Genomic DNA, 27,246 nt, shown 5'->3' with positions numbered 1-27,246 from the left:
TCCATATTATTGATATGAATTTTATACAGAATAACTCCATTTCTGTCATGAAGTCTAAATGACTTGGCTTCTTGTCTGGTGTATCAAAGTTTCACAGCTTTGGATTGGAGGGTATCACAGGAAGTTTGTGTTTTGTCTCAGAATTTCTTGGCACATCACAGATAATAATTGTTTCCTTTTTCCCTTCTAAATGGGTATTCCAATTCAATGTGGCTATTTAAGTGAAGAGATTAAAATTATTATGTTATCAAAACTAAGTTATCCATTCTTTATTAATATATTTTTTCTAGAGTAAGGCAAGATAACTATTAAAATTCCTTCTGAGGATTTTTCCTCTCTGTTTTCCCCTAATTGTTAATTTCAGAGATGACCTAAATGTGTTTTATTCCAAGGACAAAATGTTTTTATGCTGGATTCTTAAGATTTTCTAAGAATACTTAGACAATTGGTTGGTTGACAGCAGGGTTTTGTTTACAGCATGGTCTTGCATATTTGACAATCATTCCCTTTTGACACGTAATAATTAGTAAAAAGTCTCCTTATTTATGAAAAGTTCCTTATTTTGAACTAGAAAAGATAAAGAAGAAATGCAAAGTAAGATCCTGTTCATCTTTTGGAAAAGGGAGAAATGAAGACTGAAAATTCTCAAATACTAGTACTTTACTTAAATTATGGAAGTGAAAGCACAATAAATGAGAAAGATGGAGAAAATAGGAGATCAGTAGTAACAGAATATTTATTCTGTGATCTCATTATACAAATATTGCCTTATTTGTATTCAAGACAAATTGCCCCTCACAGAAATGAGGGACAATTACAGAACAGACCCATTTCTATCTGTGATTAGAAAATATATATATTTAGCGGGCTTTATAAAATAATAATTGTATTGCAAAAACTAACACACACACACATACACACACAGACATAATACTTGGCACTGGAAAGTGACATCTGTGATAATCACTGCAACTGACTTCAAGGACAGTACTTGACAAGGCTATCTGTCAATAATCTGTTTATCAATTTGACCAATGGAAACAGATCAGATACAAATAGCTTATGATCTGTGTAGGAACTGACTGGACAATGAAGTCACAAACACATGATGTTGCAGAATGGCTGTGTCTTTGCATTGGAAACAGCCTGAGAAAAGGGCTGAGGAAGTCATAGGAAAGCCCAAAGAGTTATACTTTGATAACTCAACCATTTGTTCCATTTTTAATGACACAAAGCTTTTTTTCTTTTTTTTTTTTTTTTAGTCACAGACTATATCATCTGTTACATCCAAGTTTTCTTTTAATATACCAAAAAACTTATTTCCAGTCACTATTCTAAAATATGCATACCTTGTATCAGGCCACCCCAATATTCAGGAAAGCAAAGATCTACTAATATTTTCTTTAGGAAACGGGGCTCAAGTTAAATCATCATAGTCTGTCCAATGGTTTTCTAAATTTCTCAGGTTATCTATCAGCCATCTGCAAATGAGCATTTGCATCACTATTACTGGAAATCTACTTCCCCATTATAGTAGGAAAATTCATATTGCTTTTTTAAAACCCATCCAAAGATTTATCTCTTTATTTTGAATCTTTATAACCTACCTACTTCCTTTTATTTGATTTCTTATTATAAGACATTGACTTTAAATAAATTGTACATTTCTCTATGTATTTTGAAATAATTGAGGACAGGGCCGTGTCTTATTTACTATTGCTTGCCTAGTGTCTAAACTATTATCAAGTACACTAAAAGTTCTCAATTAATTTGGAATGGATGATTAATAGTGCAAAGAATTAATCTCATTTACTCATCATTGTTTTTCTTTACATGCATAGATCTCGAAAAAAACATTTAAGATATTCTTATAAATGACCTTTGTTAACTGGCTTTTTAGTCTATATGTTTATGTTCTATTACTTTTCAATCTGGTTCTGTTGGCTATTCTTGTAGTATACTTCCTAGCATATCCACCGTCTCTCAATTCTAAAATGCTACCCCCATAGGATGTTCAAAGGTCTTTTACTTTGTGAATATCATCTAAACTGATAGGGAGTTAAATAAACTTGAGGACATTATCTAAAATTTTCTGAAAACAATTTACAACAATATCCCTGCCACCAAATAACTCTGCAACTCCTTCTTTGGGGAAATGAGCTCAGAACTCTCACCAATAATTAAGTAAGAAAATTCAATGCTATTACTCATTCAGTCATTCCTAGGAAGACATGATTTCCTTTCATCTTAGACTAGTGAATATATAAGAACTGACTAACAAACCCCATGGATTGGAGTCTCAAGAAAAATGAAATTAAATAATCTCTATGTCACAATTTCTTTCTGGAAAACTTCCTTTAATGTTGCATTTCAAAGACTTGTCTTCACTCTCAAATTCCTCTTTTCTAGGCTTCCTTATTGTAAAACAATACACATTAAAATGTACTCAGATCAAAAAATTATTTCCCATTGTCACACCTTTAAGAGCTATGTGACTAACAACATTATTTATGCCCGCAGTGCAACAGTTTTCTCAAATTTAGAACAAATGGTTTTGACATAAATGATATATATTATCTTTTTAACTTTGTAATTTCATTTTTGAAGATGAACAAAAATTTTTAAAGTATCTCTGAGTGACATTTAGCAGTAACTTGTCAAAATGAAAGTGGATTATTATAACTTGCTTAAAACAAATTTTCATCAAGAACTGTAAAATATCAATGTTCATCCAACTGTATTATTCTGAGTCTGCATAAAATTATATCCAGTTTTACTTAATTAAGATTTATTGTAGATAAATGAAATTTTATTCAACATGATTTGATGTGAACAAATCAAAATAGTGAAATAGCTCCAGTAAAGGGTAAAATTAAGTAGAGTTTTAATTTTACATTCTTATTATGCCAACTTAGATTTTTTTTTCCCTCAATAGTTTCCCAATATTTTTTTCTAATAGTTTCTGTTATATGTGGAGTATGGAATTTAGTGAATTAAAAATTAGGAGTTTCATAATCATTTAGTTTGGTATTAATATGGACAAGAAAGCTCGGTAAAATAACTGTCTTTTTATAGAACACAATATAAAATTCAGATGTTGATTTCTACTTCTATATTTACTTTAGATATGCTTTGCTATCAATGATTAAATAGCTTTCACAAATACAAGATTTTAGTTTATGACAGTTAAAATATATAACTTAATGTTCCAAATGCATGTCCTGGAAAATATGGTAAAATGGATATGATGTACTTATATATTAAAGAAAAACTATCTTTAGCTCATCAAGGCTTCTATACAATGGAAGAGAAACAAACAAAAAAAATTGTTTGCAGAACTATGAGCTAAATAAACCACACTTCTGTAAATAAAATCTAGTATGAAATGATACAATTTAGTAGCCTAATCCATTAAGTTCAATAATAATTTATTGACTATTTACTATGCAAAAAGCATTGCATTATTACAAAAAAAAAAATTTGCCTCTGCACAGTATATTGAAAGATCACACAGTAAGAATCAGTAAGCTAACAGATGTCACATAGTGATCGAATATAATGGATAAAAAACATCCTATTGAATGTCTAGTAGCCAATGATAATAATATTCATTGTATATATACATTGGGTTCTTCCACTCTAGATTTTTAAGTATTCATTGAAGATAATTTCAAAATTACATTTAAGTGGCACAACACGGTAGTTGAAATCGATAGTAAAAGGAACTTGAAAATAGAAAAATTTTCCACTTGGACAAAAACTACTAGGAGAGTGTAAAATGAGAAAATAGATGTACTGATAATTGGAATTCTCAAAATAATGGTTATTGGGTTCTTCTTAACAAGAGTTCAGAAGCATATAGAGGTAGATATTTTATTAGTGTGAATTGAGCAAATGAGAGTTTAGGGAGTGAAGTTGGCAGGTATAAAAATAAAGCAAAACTAATCAAGATAATAATCATAAACTTTATGGTATATAAACTGAAAATCAGTAGACACTTAAGATTATTAGAGTATTTCACAGCAATTCCATAAAATATTTTCTAAATCATAATTGGCTATTTTAGGCAATGCCTTTCACAATATATTTTAACTTTACTATTTTAGGTGATGATAAACGTAATTCATACCCTCATAATTTCAAACAAGCTTAATAAGATCCTATGAGAGCTATTGAAAATACATCACTCTGGAAATAAATATTAGTTTTAATTATTTTCATTTAATTTTCTAATTTTATTTATTTTAAGCATATTTCATCAATCCCTTACACTGATTTTCAATACAAAAATTAACCTTTTTGTGAAATTTAGGCATTACACTAAGGTCCAAAATTATCCACGGGTCCTTGATTTTTTGTATTTTAAGAGTTTATTTTTTAGATTTAGATTCACAGCAAAATTGAGGAGAAGGTACAGAGATTTCCCATGTACTCTTGCCTCTGCACGTGCATACCCTCCCCCAATACCAACGTCTCCCACCAGGGTGGTGCATTTGTTACAATCAATGAACCTACACTGAATCATCATCATCCAAAGTTCATAGTTTACACTACAGTTCACTTTTTGTGTTGTACATTCTATGAGTTTGGGCAAATGCATAATGATATGTAGACATCATTTGGCATCACGCAGAGCATTTTCACTAAAATAAAAGTTCCCTGTGCTCTTCTCTTCATCCCTTCCCTTCTCCCTGAAATCACTGATCTTTTACTGTCTCATAGTTTGCCTTTTCCAGAATGTCATGTATTTAGAATCATACATCATGTAGCCAGGTTGGCTTATTTCACATAGTAATATGCATTTAAGTTTCCTCCATATCTATACATGACTTGGTAACTCATTTCTTTTTAGCATGACTTCCATTATTGGGATGTACAACAGTTCATTTACCGTGTTTCCCCCAAAATAAGACCTAGCCGTACCAGCAGCTCTAATGCGTCTTTTGGAGCAAATATTAATATGAGACCCGGTATTATGTTATGTTATGTTATGTTATGTTATGTTATGTTATGTTATGTTATATTAGTTATGTTATGTTATATTAGACCAGGTCTTATTTTATAGTAAAATAAGACCGGGTCTTATTTTATAGTAAAATAAGACCGGGTCTTATTTTATAGTAAAATAAGACCGGGTCTTATTTTAATTTTTGCTCCAAAAGACGCATTAGAGCTGCTGGTCCGGCTTTATGTTCCAGGACATGCATTTGGAATATTAAGTTATATATTTTAACTGTCAAAAACTAAAATCTGTTTTTTCTACTTGAGTTCTTCCATGAATCAATGACATAACTTGTGTAAATAAAAAAAAAGTTTTAAAATACATTTGAATGCCCTATGTAATTGAATAGGACTTTAAATTTGCTGATTAGTTTGGGAAAGGCGAGGGGGTGTAATGGCAAGGTGATAAAATTTCTTCTATTTCTAAGGTCTATGGCCTTTTTTCAATAAAGCATTTGTATCATTTTGCCATCTTTTCTTTGATTTATTTATTTATTTATTTTGTTAAATACCCATAATAAAGAGATCAGACTATATAACTAATGATGCAAAAACAATTCTGTTTCATTTCCTTTATCAAATTTAGAAAAAAAGAACACAATACACATTTGACAACAAAATAAATAAAGCAATCATATACATATATATTTCCAATCTTAAATTCCTTATTCACTAATTTAAAAAATATTTATTGATAATTATACCATTTTTTAAATTTAAAAATAAAACACACACACACACAGAACAAATCCTGTCTTTACATTTGAAAGAAGATATTCTAAATGTTTAACATTTCTCTATGTTTCATATACTTTTCACTCCTCTTGATAAGATATAATTAACTTCTCAGTAAATGCCCAAACACAACATTCAATAAAGCGATAACTTATGTTTGTTAGAACTAGTATGTTAAGTGGAATTATTTTATTTGCACTGAATTGCTCCAATTACTGAATATATGTGAAAATTTTTTTTTCTCAAAATTCAAAAGGCTCATGGGGAACAAAATATGATGTGCTAGAAAAACCTATTACTATATTTTAATACAAATAACTTCATGAAGATTTGTTTTCCAGTATAATTAAATAAAAAATCAAGTATTTAAAATGTTTTAATTTAGCATATCCATAAAAATAACTGCATAATTATAAATGCAATGATTATTAGTACATGTAAGTAATGATATAAATAATGTATTATAAAAGTTTATTTAGCTTTTGAAACTACGTGTAATGTAAGGGGTATCATTTCAGTTTATTTTAAAAAAGTAATAAATTAAACCTTATGTTATATTACTTTCCTGAGAGAATGATACACATATTAAGAAATGCAACTTTAAAATGGATATTTAAAAACAGAGGTTATATTAGTAATATTAGTGACTATTGCAAAAAGTGCATCTACCACTTTTCTTACAGTTTAGGAGAAAATCTATAATGCAATATCAAATACTTTTCTTTGAAATATATATGCAAATCATTAAAGAAAAATGTATCTCAGGCATACCATGATTCCTAAATTAATTTTTGAGGAAGGTTTGAATGACAGCTAGAAAGCTTTCTTTTTCTAGTTCTATAGCTATTTCGTAAAACCTAAGAATGAGATAGACAAATTCAATTACTCTTCTGAAAATAAATGCCAAGTTAAATGATATGTACAAAATATTATCCCATGTCTTAAAGAATATATTTATATTAGTTTGAACATACAAGTTAGTACAGTTTTAAATTCTTATGCAAAAAACTATAAGATTGTATACAATACTATTTCTGCCAAAGTATTGCTTAATTCAAAAAGCATTACCCACCTAATATAAGATTAAGTATGAAATATTTAGCTTAGTACTGGAGATTTTATAAAAATATGAGTAATTACCTTAGCCTTAAAATGTAAAATTCACGTGTTTGATTTCCGCTGTGTTTTAGACATCCTTGCGGGGGTTATATGCCTAGATTCATTTATTTATCACAACAGTCTCATGTAATAAATATTGTATCCTATGTTCAAACATATGATGAAAATGAGGTACATAAAAAAGAGTAAATCTTACTGTTAGATTTAGTAAATTGTCCTTTCAGCCATTTGAACCTGGTTTACCACACACTAAAACCTGAACTCTATAAAACTGACCTTATTTATTTCTCCTCTACGGTTCTTACTTGTTTCATTCTCTGAAGTCTGTTCTCCACTATACAGACAAATTTTGTTATGAGAATTCTTTATATTACATCCTGTTGTTGAGAAGTCATGTTTACGTGAGTTTAGCTCTGTTTAATAAATATTTTTTCAACCCTTGTATATTTCAGGCAGTACACTTGATAATGGAAACATAAACAGGCATAGTCCCCTTTCTCCTAAGATTTGACTCTCTGGTGGGCAAGACAAACACTCAAACATAAATTCAATATAGTATAGTAAGGTCAGTAAAAAAGGAGCTTGACTAAAATTATATTACTGACGAGAAAAACTAGGACTTTTTGCTATTTAAACTTCATTGAACTACTGAGGTTTGGGATTATTATTTCATCATATTTTACCCTAATCTGATGAATAAATGTAGTATTTTAAAAGAAAATGTAATTCAGACATTAGCAAACATTTTCTGTAAAGAGCTTTGTGCACCAAATGTGTTTTCTGTCACATGTTTTATTACTATTATTATTAATTTATTTTTTAGAGTTGTTTTAGATTTAGAGAAAAATTGAACAGATAGTATAGAGTTCCCTTATACCCTCTGCATAAGTTCCTTATTATTATCTTACATTAATATGGTATATTTGTTATAATTAGTGAACCAATACTGACACATTTTAATTAATTAGAGTTCATAGTTAATATATATTTTCTTAATAATTCCCTAATGTCCTTTTTTCTGTTCCACGATCTCATCCAGGATACCACATCATATTTATTTATCTTGTCTTATTAGGTACTCTTGGCTGTGACAGTTTCTCAGGCATTCCTTGTTTTTCATGACTTTGAAATATGCCCTGCTAGTGGATTTTGTCTAATATTTTTCTCATTATTAGACTAGGGATATGGGTTTGGGGATGGAAGATCACATAGGTAGGGTGCCATTTTCATGACATCATATCACAGGTAAACACTCAACATGATTTATGGCTGTTGATGTTAATCACCTGACAGAGGTAGTGTTTGTCAGCTTTCTACACCATGAAGTTGTTTCTTGCCCCATTTCCATATTGTACTCTTTACAGGGAGGGAAGTCAGTATACACAGCTCATACTTAAGGAGTAGGGAGTTATGCATCCCTCTTTTATTTTTTAAATAATATCAATAAGTATGAAAAAACATTCTTAGTTCATAGACAGAACGTGAACAAGCAATGGCTGAGTTTGGTCTGCAGGCCATAGTTTGCTGACTTGATCTAATTTGCTTTTTTTTCCTATTTATCATAAATGACATGTACAGAATATAAAGATGGTACATAGTAAAATGTATTCCTATGAGTCATTTTATTATTACTTGAATTGCATTTAGGCTCAGAATATATTTGAACTAATAGTCTAATGTTTATTTTTTTAAATTTACAGATTGATACAATGGTTAATATGCTACAGGTATAGTGGTATAAATTAGAAGTTATACATTTATGTATTTTCTAGATTGTTAAACAGATATCCAAATACAATGGTACCTCAATTTTCTAACATCCGTTCTGGAAGACACAGTTCGAGTTCTGAAACGTTCAAAAACAGCCAACAGGTAGGCCTCAGGATCTTGCACTCAGCAGAAGCTGCATGACATACTCAACTTCTGAGGCGTGTTAGAAAACCGAAGCATTTACTTCCAGGTTTACAGCGTTTGTAAACCAAAATGTCCACCAATGGAGACGTTCGAAAACTGAGGTACTATTGTAATATATATTAAATTATCATTATATTTGGAGACAGATACAGTCTTGGTTTGAAATACATTCTGATCCTATTTCTTGATATGGCTCACATTATCTGCCCTTTGTAATAACTGGTTCAATAGAAAGATGCACATATTGTTCATAAATAAAATGTAAAATCTGAAAGTCAGCATTATTTTATTAAGAAGAGAAAAGTACCATAAGAAAAAAATAAATATAAGATTTTAAATGCCAAAAAATTATCAGCCCTAAGTATTCTTAATTAAACATAATACAGGTAGCCTCCATATAATACGGTTGTTAGGTTCCTAAAATAGCCGTGTTATGTGAATCGTGTTATACGAAACAAAGGACTAGTTAGGGGGTTAGGCTCCAAAAATTAAAAACAAAACAAAACATACTATTATATTTGTATAATTAAGATAAATATCTTTATTAAAGCAATTTTCACCAAAATTATAACATATTAATATGTATTTAATAATGTTTTCTTCGTCATCACTACTAAACACCATTAACCAAGGGTGCTTTCTTTTTGACAAGGTATCTTCGTCCTTGTCTCCAGCATTATCTTGACTTCTATTCTGTACTTTTTGCAAAAAAAAAAGGAATATATTTTAGATTGCTTGCTTTTAGCTGAGAGAGCTTGATAAATTTCATTATTAGGTGCTAAACACTTGTTAGGTTCTCTCTTAAACTTTCTGCTTCTTTCAGTGGCAGGATCTTCATTTAGGAAATATTGTTCCAACTGTTCAGCTGAGACTAGGACTTTCTTTACACTTTTTAGAGTAAAGTGTTTAACTTCTTCGTTTTCACCAGTGCTATCGTCCCCTGAATTATCTGGCATATTCCAGATGTCATTTACACCAAACTTGCTTCATCAGTTTCTTCTTTCACCAGTAATTCTTGGATATCTTCGACAGTCATATTGTCAAAACCTCCCCTCCTAGAGACTTAAAATTCTAATAAATTTTAAAATTCTGCAGTCAAATCTGATATGACATCCACACTTGAATGAAAAATTTCAAATGATATATTTTTTGCTCTTAATGCTTTTATTACATTCTGCGTTGTTTAGGGATTTTGCTAATTTTGAATGAGATATTTTTTGCTCTTTAAAGCTCTTATCATGCTCTGTGTTGTTCAGGGATTTCTCTAATTCTCAAACCGTTTTAGAGTGAAACCGTGTTCTAGGAGGCCGTGTTATATGAGGATTTTCCCCAATTCTCGGACCTTGTTATAGAGGTACCGTGTTATACAGGGTTGCCTGTACATAAAATCATGCACTTTTAGCTATCATTTTGGAGGTTTCTCTCTCTTTCCATCTATCTAGCTATATGAGCACTTGCAAATAAAATATTGGACAGCATGATTTTGCAAGTCTCCAATTTATAGGTTCAAAAGAAACAGGAATTTTTTTTTTTTTTTTTTTTTTTTTTAAGTTAGGGATTTATTTATTTAGGTGCTGTTTGTGATCTGAGAGAAAATTCAAGGCAGTATGGCAGTTTAAGAACTTTCATGATAGAACAGAGATATGAGAATATTTATTAAGATGCAAGATTTCAGACAAAAATAGATAAAACTTAATCCTTGGTGAGAGAAATATGTATTTTTCAATTTATATGTTATATTTTTAATCCTTCTATTAGTTTCTGTAAGTGTAAATATCCTTAATGATTCTATTTTTAAATATTCTCATTTGGAAATATGATCTCTACAAGTTTAATGTCATCACCTGTGAAATATGACCCAAATTTTCTGGTTTAAATAATTGGTTACATCACAAAACACTTCATAAATAGACTTCAACCCAGAAAACTTGTGGCAAAGAAGTCATATAGTGATTGATATTATCTTCAAGCTTACAAACTCAATCACTTGGAACATTCTCAAGTAACATAACTTTACAGTGAAAACAAAGCTATTAAACTATTTATGAACCCAATTAATAATTGTAAGTTTTTTGAAAAAAACTATTTTTTTTACTTAATCTTACAGAGGTAGAAGAATCACAATTGGTAAAGGATAAGAGAATGTAAAACAAACTCCCCTCAAGTATAGGACTACAAACTTTTATGGTGATATGAAAAGTCATAGGATAGGTACTAGCTATTTTTATAGTTGTATAAAATACATAATAATATTTCAATATAAGCCAAATAACTCCCATTTCTTCCAGTCCCTAAAAATAGATCTTTCACATATGAATGAAGATTTATTTATCAATTCTGTGAATCTGTGAAGAGCTTCACAGGGATACCTATAATTACATGAGGCAAAATAGACTTTAAATCTAAAACTGTCTCTGGAGACAAAGAAGGTAATTATATAATAATGAAAGGGTCAATTCAACAAGATGATATAACAATTATAAATGTGCACTCTCAACATCAGAACACCTAAATATATAAAGCAAATATTGATAGACCTAAAAGCAGAAATTTACAGCAATACAATAGTAGGAGATTTCAATTCCACATTTAGAATAGGGTATAGATCACCCAGACAGAAAAATCATAATAGAAGCAGTTGACTTGAAAATATGTTCAACTTCAGTAATTACCAGGAAACTCAAATAAAAACCACAATGAGATATCACTTCACATTTGTTAGAATGGCTATTATCAAACAAACAAAAGATATGTGTTGGTGAGGATATGGAGAAAAGGGAACCCTGGTATGCTGTTGGTGAAAGTGTAAATTGGTATAACCATTATGGAAAATTATAGACATTACTCAAAAATTGAAAATCAAAGTACCTTGTGATCCAGCAATCCCACTTCTGGGTACAGACCCAAAAGAAATGAAATCAGGACCCAAAAGAGATATCTACACTTATTATGCTGTACATGTAAAAGTAATACAATAGTATACGTCAATTATATCTCAAAAAATATCATATTTTTTTAAAAGACGATAATCCTGCCATTGTAACAACACGGATGAATTGGAAGACCTTTGCTCTTTGCTGAGGGAAATAAGCCAGATGCAGAAAGACAAATACTGTATGACCTAACTTATATATGGAATCTAAAATAGTCAAACTCATAGAAACAGAGTAAAGAGGTTGTTGTCAAGGGCTGGATGACGGGGAAATGGGAGATGTTGTCAGAGGTATAACGTTTCAGTTATGCTAGGTGAGTAAAATCTGAAAATCTAATGTATAACAATGTAACTATTGTTAACAAAACTGTACTGTGTATTTGAAATTTGCTAAAAAAATAAATAAAATAAAAAGTACATATTAAGTGTTCTCACCTCATCGGAAAAAGAAAAGGTAACTGTGAGACAATGGACATATTACCGTGTTTGTGGTGATTATCTCACAATGTGTATGTATACATGTAAATATATGTAAATATCTCACAATGTATATGTATCTATGTAAATATTGAATTAATGCCACAACTTTTCATTTCTCATTGCCTTCAAATCATCACTGCCTGACCACACCAGTGATAACTAATACCACTATTGCAGGAATTTCAACCATCATCATCATTATCATCCCCAAAAAGGTGAGGAGTTGAGAAAAAACAGGTAGAGACTGACTAGAACAGCTTTAATATCAATTTGGATTTTCAAATAGTGAGAACACTATGCTGTGCTTTAAATTTGACACCTCATATGAAATTATTTGTTTTCATTAATAGACTTGGGAAAATCATATATGTTATGTTATTCACAAAAAAAAAAAAAAAAAATACATTAAGATACTGAAATCCAAACCCAGTATCCTTTTCTCATTTATTTGCTCACTCAAATATATAACTGATTTTCTATGTGATATATTTTTTCCTGTCCCTGAGCCACCGTCATATCATTTTAAGTAGTTGAAATGGTAATACATATCATTGATTGTAGTATAGCTATTTACATCTCATTTCACTTGACAGAAATGTTTTTAACTATTTGCAGTGATTTATTCTTCCAAGTGAATTTTAGAAATAGATAGTCATGTTTTAAAAAATCTTTTAGTATTTGGTTTGAAATATTAAATTTATATTTTAATAAAACTACTATATATGTATTTAGATATTACCATGGTGATGAATCTTTGAAGGTAAAGTAGAAGTTGTGAGAATTATATGAAAACTTATTTGTGATTTCAACTGCAGGGTGATATTTAAACTGATATCTAAAGGATGAATAACATATATATATATATATATATATATATATATGGTGGGGCATAGGCACACACACACACACACACACACATATATATATATATATATATATATATATATATATATATATGTTATTCATCCTTTAGATGTCAGTTTAAATATATGTGTGTGTGTATATATATATATATATATATATATATATATATATATATATATATATATATATATACTGGTCACCTAGTCACATCTAATACAGGATTAGAAACCGTGCCGTGCTTTCTTGGAGAAACAAGCAGCTTTCTCTAGCTACATCCTCCTCATAAAGAATTATAGTTCCAAAGATTATTGTAGGTCTATCAGCTCAGGTTTTTTTGTTTGGTTTTTGGACAAGTTTGTAGAACTCTCAACAGTACAACAGAACGTTAAAAAATAACATTTTGTGAAGAAATACCAAGATGGCGCAGTAGGAAAACACTGTGCTTACCTCCTCTCACAACCACATACAAATTATAACTAAACTACATAAACAACTAGCATTGAGAATTGCTTACAATCTTGCTGAGCCAAAGCCCTACAACTAAGGACTTGCAGAAGCCACCTCAAGACTGGTATGAGAGGCAGAGACACAGAATAGGCTAGTCCCACACCTTCATGTGACCATTAAACATTGGGAGCGATATTTTAGCTGTGGAGGTCCCCCCACCCCCCAGAGGAGCGAGAGGTCACAGCCCAACCCCAGCCCAGGGTTCCAGTACCAGGGAGAGAAGTCCCCATAAATTCTGGTTGTGAAAAAACCAGTGGAGATTGTGACTCTGCAATGGAGGGTGGCTGCACTCCCAGGCGCTACTCCTAAAAGGACCATGCACACTTACCCACCAACAGAATCACTCACTCTGAGCTCCAGTGCAGGGCAGCAGCTGGAAAGGTGGTAGGGACTGAATTGTCTGGTTTGGGATGGGGACTGGAGGCACAGCTTTCTCCTGGATGGAGGAGCTGGCAGAGGCCATTGTTTCGTTGGTGAGTCCTCCCCCTTCCCAACATGCAGACACAGGTGGCTGCAATATCTCAGTCTTTGCTGCTCATTCACCACACCCTGGCACTTCGAGACCCTGCCCCACCCAATTTTCAGACACACCCAAGCCCCTTCCAGTGGCTTTTTCATACAAATCTCCTGCCTTAGCTCATGCTGCATACTTTCCTATGGTCCCTCAAAGGTTCGTGGAACCCAGAAAGCATCATATGTTTTGAGTGTGTCCTGTACCTCTGGCTGAGCAGCCTTAAGCTCGGCACTATCAGCAGCTGGCCTTCGTTCACAGCTTGGTCTCTCCAGGCACTTCCAAGCACAGCACGGGTGGCAGCCATCTGCGGATTTCTTTTGTGGTTCTTGCAGAGTGGCCCCAGGTGAAGTATGGGTGTGGCTTAACTTGACCTACAGCGGATACCCTCCAAGGTGGTCCTGGGGTTGCATCCCCAGTGGCCAGCTTCAAAACGAGCTCGAGCATCACCCAGCTGCCTCAAAGAATGACACACCCAAGGGGAGGATTGGGCAGGCATCAGAGTCCTGCTGAGGCCGATCTTGCTCTTTTGAATGTCAAGTCTAATTGAAAATTTTAAAAAGGAGGGAAAAGATCAACAATATTATGATAACATGGTACAATATCAGATAATTGCTGGACTTATCACTTCTTTAGCACAGGGAATAAAATCAATAATGTGGTATTAACACTGTTAGGTGGGTACTGTTGAATAACTATGATGTACTCCTGAAACTAACATAATATTATATGTTAGCTGTATTTTAATAAAATAAATCTTAAAATAAATAAATAAATGTTAAAAATATAAATATTAATTTTTTAAAAATTTTACTTTGTAAGTGGGCACTAGTGAATCTTATTTCTAGGTATAATAGATTTTCAATTGATTCCTCTAAGTTTTAAATGTAGACAATTATGTCAACTGCTGATGATGGAAATTTTCAACTTTTTCAATATGAATTAGTCAAACTTCCAGGAAATAATTAAATCATATCAGCATCAACGTCTTATTCTTGCCTATAACCAGACTACCTCATTGGTGTGATGCATCTTACATTCATATATTTGATGCAAAGAGTATATTTTGATTTTGCATCATGTTTAAGTCTGTTAGTTTAAAGGTAAAATCTTAGGATCTCTCGTCAAGATGGTACAGTAGGTAAATACTGTGCTCACTTCCTCTCAGGACCACATCAATTACAACCAAACCACAGAACAACCATTAGTGAAAATTGCCTGAAGTCTAGCTGAATTGAAGCTCTTCAACTATGGACATACAGAAGAATCCACCTTGAGACTGTAGGATGGGCAGACAAGCGAAACAAGATGGTCCCACACCCATGTGTAACCATTAAAAATCAGGAGAGATATCTTAGCTGTAGAGGTCGCCCCCTGAGGAGTGAGGGGTCCCAGCCTCTCCCTATCCCAGGATTTCAGTGCCGGGGAGAAAAGAACCCCTATCTTCTGTCTGGGAAAACCAGCAGAGACTGTGGCTGAGTGAGACACAGGGTGGTTGCACTCCTAGGAGTTCTTCTTAAGGGCCCATGCATGGACTTACCCATTGACTGACTCATTTGATGTGAGTTCCAGTGTTGGGGCAGCAGTTCAAAAGTTTCCAGGCATATACGGGGGAAAACTCATTTGTCTTGCTTCAGGGTGAGGGCTAGAGGGGTGTCTTTCTCCCGAATGCAGGTGCTGGTGGCAGTCAGCTGTGCTGAAGTGTGCATCAAACTGGCTATCACCCTTTGTCAGCTCACCCTAGTGATTCCCTGACATGCCACCCTCAACTTTTCAGCACACTGAAGCCGCTTCCAGTGGCTTTTCCATATAAACAGCCTGCCTTGGCTTATGCTGAAGAATTTCCTAAAATCTCTTAAAGGTTCACAAAACCCAAAGAAGCAGCATCTAGCTTCAGCATCCCCCATACCTCCAGCTGAGCAGCCCAAAGCCTGGCACTAGCTCAACCCGGTCTTGGTTCCTGGCTTGGCCTTTCAAGGCATCTCCAAGCACAGAGAGGGTGGGAGCCATCTATGGATTGCTCTGTGGCTCATGCCAGGTGGGCTGGGCCAGGTAAAATCTGCAGCTGAACTTGGCCTGCAGCAGGTCCCCTCCAGGAAGCCACGTGCTGACAGGCCTAATGGCCACCTTCCAGATAGGCCAGAACATCACCCAGCCACCTCTAAAGACAACACACCCAAAGGGCAGACTGAGCAGGCACTAGAGCCCCACAAAAGTGTACCCTGCTCTGTAGGGTGAGCCCCTGGACAACAGCTCCTCTGCTATAGTCACAGCCAGTCTTCATAACAAATCAGCCTGAGGGTCAATCCCTCCCATTGATGTCCAAACAGCAACCGAGGTTCAACTATAACAGGAGGGCACACATGACACACATAAGGCAAACACCTAGAGCATACGGCTCTGGTGACCAGGGAGACTGCACCACTGGGACTCATAGGACATCTAGTACATAAGGCCACTCTACTAAGACTGAGAGGCATAGCAGACCTACATAGAAATAAACACAGGGAGGCAGTCAAATGGGGAGACAAAAAAAAAAAAAAAAATACCCCCCTCCCCCCCAAAAAAAACAACAACAAAAAAATAAAAACAGAACAAAACTCCAGAAAAATTACTAAGCAAAATAGAGACAAGCAACCTATAAGATGCAGAGTTCTAAACACTGGTTGTGAGGATGCTCAGTGATCTAAGGGAGAACTTCAACAAAGAGATAGAAAACATAAAAAGAGAGAGAGAAACTTCCCCACTGAAAAAAAAAAAAAAAAAAAAAAAAAAGAAGAAAGAAAGCAGTCAGGAAACAAGACTACAATAATTGAAATGAAGAATACATTAAAGGGAATCAACAGTAGATTAGATGAAGCAGTGGATTGAATCAGTGATTTAGAAGATAAGGTAGCAGAAAACAACCAATAAGAACAGCAAAAAGAAAAAAATAATCCAAAGAATGAGAAGAGTTTAAGGGATCTGTGGGGCAACATCATGTGTACCAACATTTGCATTATAGGGGTACCAGAAGGAGAAGAGAGAGAGCAAGGAATTAAAAACCTATTTGAAGAAATATTGACCCCAAACTTTCCTAACCTGGTGAAGAAATCAGATACACAATCCCAGAGTCCCAAACAAAATGAACCAAAGAGGCCAGCACCAACACAACTCATAATTAAAATGTCAAAGGTTACAAGAAAGAGAGAATCTTAAAAGCACCAAGAGAAAAGCAATTAGTTACCTTCAAGGGTGCTCACATAAGATTGTCAGTTGATTTCTCAGTAGAAACTTTGCAGGCCAGAAGGGATTGGCACAAAATAATCAAAATGATGAAAAGCAAAGACCTATAACCAAGATTACACTACCAAACAAGGCTTTTATTTAGAATCGAAGGATAAATAAAGAGCTTCCCAGACAAGAAAAAGCTAAAGGAGTTACTCGTTACCAAACCAGTATTACAAGGATTAGAGGGACTTCATTAAGACAAAAGAAAAAAGAAAAAATGTGAATAATAAAATGACAATAACTACATATCTATCAATAATTAGTATAATTGTAAGTGGGCTAAATGCTCCAATCAAAAGTTAGGGCAGCTGAATGGATAAGAAAACAAGACCTTTACATAAGCTGCCTAGAAAAGACTTACTTCATATCAAAGACACACAGAGCGACATTAAAGGGGTGGGAAAAAGATATTTCATGAAAATGGAAACAAACAAACAGAAAAAGCTGAGGTAGCAAAGCTTATACCTGACAAAATAGACTTTAAAATAAAGGCTATCACAAGAAACAAAGAATGACACAATGAACCCACCTCTGAGTATCCGAAGAAACCCAAAATGCTGCTTTGAGTGGACATGTGCATCTATATGTTCATTACAGCATTGTTTATAATGATCAAGATGTGGAGGCAGCCTACTTGTCTGTGTATAGAATATGGGACAAAGAGTAGCTAGCACGTATATACAATGGAATATTGCTAGGCTATGAAAGGGGATGGGTTCTTGCTATCTGTGGTGGCATTGATGGACCTCGAGGTTGTTCTGATGAATGGAGTGTAAGACAGAGAAAAACAGACACAATATGATTTTGCTTATATGTGGATACTAAGAACAAAACAGAAACACACTCATAGATACAGAAAACATTTTGATGGTCGCCAGATGGGAGGGTGGTTGAAGGTGGGTGAAAAAAGAAGGGATTAAGAAGAACAAATTGGTTGTTACAAAGTACTTATGGGATTATCTCATAAGTAATATAGTGAATAATATTGTAATACTAGGTATGGTGTCAGATGGGTACTAGATGTATTGGGGTGATGGATGGAAGGGAGTTGGGGCAAGGTGAAAAAGGTGAAGGGCTTATGAAGTACAAATTGGTAGTTATAAAACAGTCAGGGGGATGTAAAATAAAGCATACGGTATATAGTCAATGATATGGTAATAACTATGTATAGTGCTAGGTGGGTACTAAACTAGTCAGGGGGATCACTTTTAAATTATATAAATGTCTAACCATTATACAATACACCTGAAATTAATATAAAATAGTGTTGAATGTCAAAATAAATAAATAAATAAATAAATAAATAAATAAATAAATAAATAGTAAAAAAATATATATAAAGCAGGCTATAAGAAAAATAAGAATGTATAAAAAATAAGAATGTGCTCCAGCAATAAAAGAAAGGATTGGGGAGTTGGGTAGGGTGAGTTCCCAGTGAGTCAGTAGTATCACCAGACCAATTAAATTCAGATTTGGCCTGTGCGGGTGGGTTCAACAAAAGAAAGCTGGCTCTCACTTGCCAGCTGCACAGGAGAAGGCCACCTCACAGGGAAAATTGTGACTGTCCTCCAGCCCTCTTCTGGAAGCTAGACACCTCAGTCTGCCCCATGTGTGCATCTGACGCCACTTGAGTCACGGTCTCTCTGCTGGTGCCCAGGGTAAGTGCCTGCGAATGAATGAGTCTGTGCTCCAGCCCTTGAAGAGGATATCTGGGATTCCCGCAGCTTTCCATCCAACCCAGATTGTTGGAATCCCCACTGATTTTCAGAACTGTGAAAAGGCTCCTCCTTCTGGCACCAGAACTGTGGGCTGGGGCTGGGTCTCTTGGGGGACCTCCACAGCTGAGGTGTCCTTTTCAACTGCCACATGGAGTTTTGGGACTAGCCTATTTCATGTCTCTGTGCCTCCAACCAGTCTCAAATTGGCTTTTTCTTTATATCTTTAGTTATAAAGCTTCTGTTCAGCTAGACTTCAGATAGTTCTTCAGGTTGATTGTTCTATAATTTAGTTGTAATTTTAATGTCTTCATGGAAGGAAGCAGACAGTGTTCATCTACTCTGCCATCTTGGATCTCTCTTGGAATGTTTTCACATAAGCTCCTGGGAGGTTCTTTGCAAACTTTAGTCTTGGTAACTGAGAGCAGTAACTATTCCAGTAGCTTATTCTCAGATTGCCTGATTCTACTGGCCTATTTTATTTTGCCAAGTTCCCCACTGCTGAAACATATGATTACTTCCCTAAACAAAATTTCTGAACCCACGCCTTGTTTTGGAAGAAACCCTAGCTAAAACACTGATAGAAAACAATAACAACAACAAAACAAAAACAGAACAAAACAACAAATCCTAATGATTTCCATTATACTTAAGAATATACACGGGTACTATTTAGAAAATATGTGTCTGGCCTTTCATTTTAGAAACTGATATATAACTGAGTAGGAGTAGGATAAGTAGCATCTAGGAATGCAGCAGATTCTTTTCTCTATATACACATTTATGTATCTCTTTCTATAAAATACATGAGAAAAAATACGAACTTTCCATCCATAGATAAAAAGAAGAAAGAAGGTAAATATTGAAGGAAGAAAAGCAGCACGAAAAGAAGAAGTAAGGAAGGAAAGAATGAATGAAGCAAGGGAAGAGAAAGAGAAGACAATGAGGGTGTGTGTGTCTGTGTGTGTGTAAAGAGAGACAGAGACAGAAAGAGCAGAGAAGTGACAAAATTCAGTTTCAGATTAGGACCCACTGAAATGTTATGATCAATAAGTTTATCAATATATTTTCAAAAACAGAATGAAAAAAGTATTCATTATGAATAACTGTATGATGAGTAGTTTAATTCATTAGAAACTAGTTTATCAGTACATTACAATAATCATAAAAAATATTGATACTATTCAGTTATTTTAAGGAAGCAATATAAATCATGTGGAATGTTTACCACATAGTGTTTTTGAGCAGATATATATATATATATATATATATATATATATATATATATATATAGCTGAACAATTGCAAACCACCACTTTACATGCAAAATATATATATACATTATTTATGTAAGTTATTACATATCTGGCTTGTGGAATATTTTTGTCTATTATACTTATAAGTATAAATAATTTTATATTAACAAGACAATGTGAAAAATATGTTTATAAAAATATAAATATAAACACAGAGTTCAGAAAAGATATAGACACATTTTCATTTGCATTATGGTAACAGATGTTTTTCAAGTAACTTACCTTTCAATATTTCCCAGATTTTCAGAATGGTGTTTTATATAACTTGATATTATACTATTTCTAATACAATAAAATGTTAGCTAGATTTGATTGTGTTTAAAGCTAACAGATACCGAGTATCATTTCTCAGATATGTATCTCATCTTAATACACAGTTCACATCCTTAAATTAGTGCAGAATTCAATTTGTTCACAATCCCAGTTTAATTTAGTAAGTTTTTTTGTTTTTAAATTCAATACTAGTATGCACACATACATACATGTTTGGAAGAAGGCACTAATTTCAAAATATAATAGAACATGAGCATGGATCACTGATCTATCTTTCAAATATATGTCTTTTCAGCTAATCAAGTACATACTATACCTGATAATCTATATTATGCTGTGGAAAATCTCATCCTGAAACCCTCAATGGATGAAGTGTTCATTTCTCTCCCAAATCACATGTCCAATGTATGAACTATGGGCCATGGTTGAGAGGCTTTTTTATTCCAGGAAGTCACCCAGAGACTCAGATAGATAGAATCATTTTGATACCAGCATCTCAAGATATGACCTCAGAATACACTTTCTCAGGGGTACAATAAAGCTTTAGAGTAGCGTACAACCATTTTATTTCATATTTCATTGGCCCTAATTGTCATATAACAATTCTGCACTTGCATGAAAAAGAAGTGGATAATGCAGAGTTTCAAATAGATGCTTTGGTTAGCATTAATTTTTTAATTCATGTTTTTGTTGCTAAGTATCCCTGTGTTTAATTTTTTTTGTACATTTTGTTTTCTCTTAGCATATAATGCACAATCATCCCCAAAAGAAGCAACCTAAAAACCCATTATCCAGGTCAAGTTCCAGAGTTTCTGTTCTGTGTACTAATTTCAACAGCAGGTCTGGCTGTGGCCCTTAATCTGAAAAAAAACACATGAACTAAAGGACAAATTGCCTTCTCTCCACAAACTTCCAATATTCAATGGTAAAATAATGTCTGCACTAAATTCTCCTTATCAGAAAGGGAGGCATGGAAGACCCTCAAAAGTCAGAGGACTGGCATTTCTGAAATCCTGCTGAAAAGGCATTGTGAGCAAGCCCTACAATTAATAGCGCTGGTGAATTTTCATTGATTCGATCCTGAGTTTGCTGTACAGATTTGTTCCATGATACATTGTTTTCTATGGCCCTGGCTCTGCATTCAGGGGAATGCTTCTTTCCCGTTATTCTTCTTGGCTTCCCTTAAGGGATTGTGATTATTTTGGACTTATTCAACTTTTTAAACTCACGTCCAATTAAAGGAATTTGGGGGAAGGGGCAAAAGTCTACAATAGTAATAGCATTTTTTTTTTATTGTTGATATTCTAGGTTTGTACTTGATTTAGCAATAGGACTCTCTGAAAGCAGAGTAAAAATTTGACCTATTTGATATTGTCCCATTGCATATGCTAGCAATACTCATACCTGTAGTTCTTATTAAGATACAATTTTCATATCTGATTATATCATCTATAATATGTATAATGTAGAAAAATATACATATATATTTCTAACCTCCAGTTTCCAACCATCTTTGAGTTTGAATCTGATAAATTTAACCTTGGGCCTTTGGAAAAAGTTATAGCCTGATTTTCTCTAAATCACTTCATTCAGTTTTGAGGTTTAACTATCCTCCATATCCTTAATTTATCGTTTCCCCTAGACACTTGAATCCTCAGAGAATTTTTGAAATAAGTGGGACGGCTACACTCTTAACTTTATCATTGCCAAAATGCTGAGTTTTGATAGCTCTCCAAACCTTTATCAAATATCTTCTACAGTTTGAGTCTATTCATAGCATCAAGGTCCAAAGTTCCAAATGCTTTTACTTCCTATCATTTCTGCTTTTCAAAAATCAAATTATTTCCTTATCTTATCTTTTTCTGGTAATACCTGATAAAATTCAATCAGTAACAACCAAAAACACTAATATTCTGGTTTTGACCTCATCCCCTAGAGCTACAAAATAATTGGACATGGAATCAGCCTCACAAGGTTTTTCAGAGACATGGTGTTATCAAATATTCTGCTTCTGCTTAACAGGGACATCTTTCCAGCCTCTGCTAATTGTTTCCTCCACTCCCAACTGATAAGCTCCTGTCACACTTGCAATTCGTTGAGACGGCTCTCTACTTCTGAAACCAATGTCTGTATTAGTCTGGCAATTCAGGATCGTGCTGTGTGGTATCAAATAAACCTAAGATATTAGCGTTTAAAATAAACATATATATTTTTCATTCTTCATGTCCAACTCATGTCAGTGGTTGACTTGTGTTCTACACAGCTATTCAAAATCCAGGGCTATATATATGAGGAGCCACACTAAGTGATAAATAATATCACCATGTCATTGAGAGCTTCAGTATGATAGTGGCAAGGGAAGATACCCAGGTCATAGACTGATTTGTTCATTTGTTCATGTTTTATTGCTCACTGCTTGTTAGATGCCCTAGAAGACAAACTTCCTGTTACCCGAAGACTAAATTATAGATAGGCTTCATCTTGCCTCTAGGTTATGCTGACCTTTCATTTCTTAGAGCATTTTTTTTTAGAAAAAGTATAACTGTAAATTCTTCGTCTACCCTTTGAGATGTAACTCTTTTATAAAGCCTCTTACAACCTAGGATGATCTTTCTCAAGGACCTGCAAGCCATTGATTTGAAATATAATCCTTACAGATAATAGTGATACTATCTCCCAGTCTAGCTGGGGAGTGGGATGGTGGTGGTGGTCGTGGGGGGGGGGGGGGGGGAGGGTATTGTAGGAAACTAATTTACTTGATAGCCTTGCTCAAAGTCATAAAAATGCCTCTTGTCATGACAATAAGAGAAAGTTTACTTTTCCTTTAGGTCAAGCCAATTACCAAACACAGATGACCTAAAATCCCTCCACCTCAGACATTAAAAATTATCCAACCCTTTTTTCAGTGGAGTTGAGCTCAAAATGAGGTCTGGCTTCTGTTCTCTGTTGCAACAACATTGAATAAAGGCTTTGCTTGTTTAGCTTTGTCTGGGGAAATGTTTGCTTTGACAGTGGAAACAAGAAATTGTAAGAAAGATGGAAAAAATATGAGAACAAAAGAAATATTGAACAGTATAGTGAACAGCTGTGAATTTTCTACTATGTACCAGAGGCAACAAGTCTATACTTTCCATATATTATGCATATATATATATATATATATATATATATATATATATATATATATATATATATATATATATAAAACCCTGTCTGGACCTGAAATTCAAGAATTAATAGCAAAAAATATATGTCCTATAAGGTGAGTTTATGGAGTCTTCATTCATGGGAGCTAAACCCAGTAAAATAATGACAATCTCAAAAAACAAACAAACATACATACCCATATCACAAACAACAAGCTATTTAGGTGGGCCTTTGGAATTAATTAAATGTCCTTTCTTCCCCAAACTCTGTGCTTCTTCATTTTCACGACCCCTCATTCCCACATCAGTTTCCTCTACACATATCTTCAGTTATCTTAACATCTCCGTACAAAGCTTGTTAAACCTCTGGCCACTTAGACTCCATGAGTGGCTCGATTTTGTCTAATATGCATCCCATTTCAGACAATCACAAACATACTAACAACTTGGGCCCAGAGCCAAGTTAAACACATTTACATAATATAGATGGCCAGTTGACCAATAAGTTCTAGAGCTGGATCACCATCAAAGTATATTTGTTCAGCAACTCAATGATGCTCTGTGTTTCATAGCATCATCATCATCCTGAGACTTGTTCTCCTTCACAAAATGGCTCAATCACCCTATACGCTCACTCACCCAGTACAATGAAGAGGCAAAAGTGTGACTTCTGTGTTGTTCCCAAAACACAATATGATGCAATTACAATACAAAGGAAAAGAACCAAACATTTTTCTTCCTAGAAGACTTCTGCTAATATCTTTTCTGATCTCCTCATAATTAACTCAATTCAACAATTAATTCAATTCATAATTAATTAAATTCTTTTGTTTTTTGTGGCCATTACTCTTGAGAAAAATTTATGCCAAATGAATTATGCCTATCACTGTTTTGCTTAGAAATCATTCCCTAGAATTCTTCAGTATTTCAGTAGTTTCCTAAAGAAGGGGAAAGAATGTTGGTTTACCTGTTTACTAATTATTTATTCAATTTGAAATAATTCAAATTGCAGCCATTCTAACACTTAATACATTTCAGTTTCCTTTTTCATCTCAACTCCTGTTCTTCAACCACCTGTTTCTCTCATGACTAAAGAATCTGTACCTTCGCTTTTGCACACCCATTTACTCATTCGTTCAATATGTGCCAAACTCTGTCTCCTCTGAATTATCTTCTGTTCTAGCTATTTTTTATAAAATTGTACCTATCCATAATTAAAATTGTATGCTTGTTATAACAAAAGTAGAATCTTCTTTGTTTACTTCTTTCAATCCACAGATAGCAAAGTAATTTTTAAAAAGCAGTATGCAATCAGGGCATTTTTTCCAATTGTAAATCCTACCAATTGTTTAAAGAACAGTAGTTACTTAGTTTTCTTTGATTACATTTTTAAAATGAAAATTTATCTTTATAAATTTACCATTTCCTACCAAATGCAGTATTTGTGAGTTTCAGTCTCTTTGTGGAAAATTTATTAATGTGTTGTTTTAGTGAGTATGGGCTAATTAGTAAAATTTATAATTTTTGTTTGCATATAATGTTTTTATTTTACTAATATTCTTGAAGGTTAGCAGAAGTAAACTGGTAATACTAGGTTGGCTTCCCCCCCCATCCCCCGCCTTCCATTGGAAGATATATTCAAATGGAAGAATTTGAAGATTATCTTCCATTAAATTATCTTTTTCACAAGTGCTGATGAGATCTCTTGTGACCTAACATTCTTTTCATTCCAGGTAATCTCTCTTTTGCCTGGTTGTTGAGAATTCTACTTTACTTTGGTGTTATCAAATATGGTATCTCTATGTGTGGATTTAGTAATATGTGTTTTCTTGGATGTGGCAGAAAATCCTTAATCATTATTTCTTCATAATTACCTATTCCGAATGTGACTATATTTCCTGGCTCTCATATGTGCCCAGTATCACATCTGATCTAGCATTTCTCCTAGTTTTTTTTTTTTTTTTTTTAAACAAAGTTTATTATTAACAACAATTTTAAAATAAAATATGTTAATTTGTTAGACCTCCACTTAGTTTTTTCTAGTTTCTACCAATGTCTAATCTAGTAGTTTATGAGATACATAATAGTGAATACATTTCTCACATAGTTAAGAAGTTAAATCTGAAAGAATACTACCACAAACCAGCCTCTTTTTTACACCTTTTCATGATGTGAGAAACTAGCGTCTCTCTTTCAAAAAGTGTACGTAAGTTGTCCTCTAATAAAAATAAATTCACTTGGACAGAGAAGTCATCAAACTTTTCCCTTTACAACATTTCATCTCCCATGGTAATGGGGGTAATGGTCAACACCACTCTCTCTGCCGGCCACATGATGAAACAACCAGTTTTGACATGGATATTGCCTAAGCCTTGAGGTGTAGGAAGACACGAAAGCTACCGATTAGAATCAGAAATAGAATATTCTTGCTGTAAATGCAAGAAAATAGGGGATGAGAATTTCTATAGCAAAGCATATAGTGGGCAAATAGATACCCTATAGAAATAGTAGATTTGTCATTCATTCAAACCTTGCTGTGTGGGTTGTAGACCAGACCATGTGTATTGACTGGAAAGTTACCAAGTGTTGCATATGCTCTTAATCTGCAAAACATAATTTGAGTAGCAAAAATCTAGTGTATGATATAAATCAAGTACATTTTTTATTACGTAAATATGTGTTATTGCATTTATTCTTAACACTTTTCTTTTGTAATAAACACTTTTCAGCACCAATGACCTAAAATAAATGAAACACGTTTTAATGAAAAGACAAGTACTACATATTCATTTCACCAAAAAAGTTGATTCTGAATTGCTGACTTATACAAAAACCTGCTTTTACCATTTACCAATGTGACTACATTGTTAACTAGAGAAGTCACAAATGTAATGAAAAATCATCAACATCTTTAAATTTGATGTTATTTCAGAAAGAGAGTGCCCCTAACATATAATTAACACAGAGAACTTTAAAATATGAATTTAAATATCATTCTATGAAGGATGACTTAATTTAGATCAGAATGCTGTTCCTCAAAACAAGATTCTGCAGTGTAGTTCTTATCTGTGTTTTTGGAGAATTTCTGAATTTTCTTTTTTTCTTTTTTTTTAATTTTTATTTTATTAAATTTATTGGGGTGACAATTGTGAATTTTCTTTTAAATCACTATTAATTTGCTTTTCTATACTGTTCATCCTGTTCTTAGTTCATCTAATATACATTTGCATTATGTCTTTGACATTTGTGTTAATTTTCAAACAATGTTTAAACAGGCAGTCCCTATGAATATTTCTGTGGAGTCATTCTCATCATTTTGCTGTCTGCTAATGATGATGTTGATGTTTGTAATAAAATATTAACTGTTAAACATTTTCCTCACTGGGCCTTATTACTAGTTATTTTCATGATTATTGCATTTATTCCTGCAAAAAATATTATTAGATTCTATATTCACTAGAAT

This window comes from Rhinolophus sinicus, chromosome 16, assembly GCF_057876585.1.
Source record: "Rhinolophus sinicus isolate RSI-liver-muscle chromosome 16, RSI-T2T, whole genome shotgun sequence".
NCBI lineage: Eukaryota > Metazoa > Chordata > Mammalia > Chiroptera > Rhinolophidae > Rhinolophus > Rhinolophus sinicus.
This window is presented reverse-complemented; position numbering follows the sequence as displayed.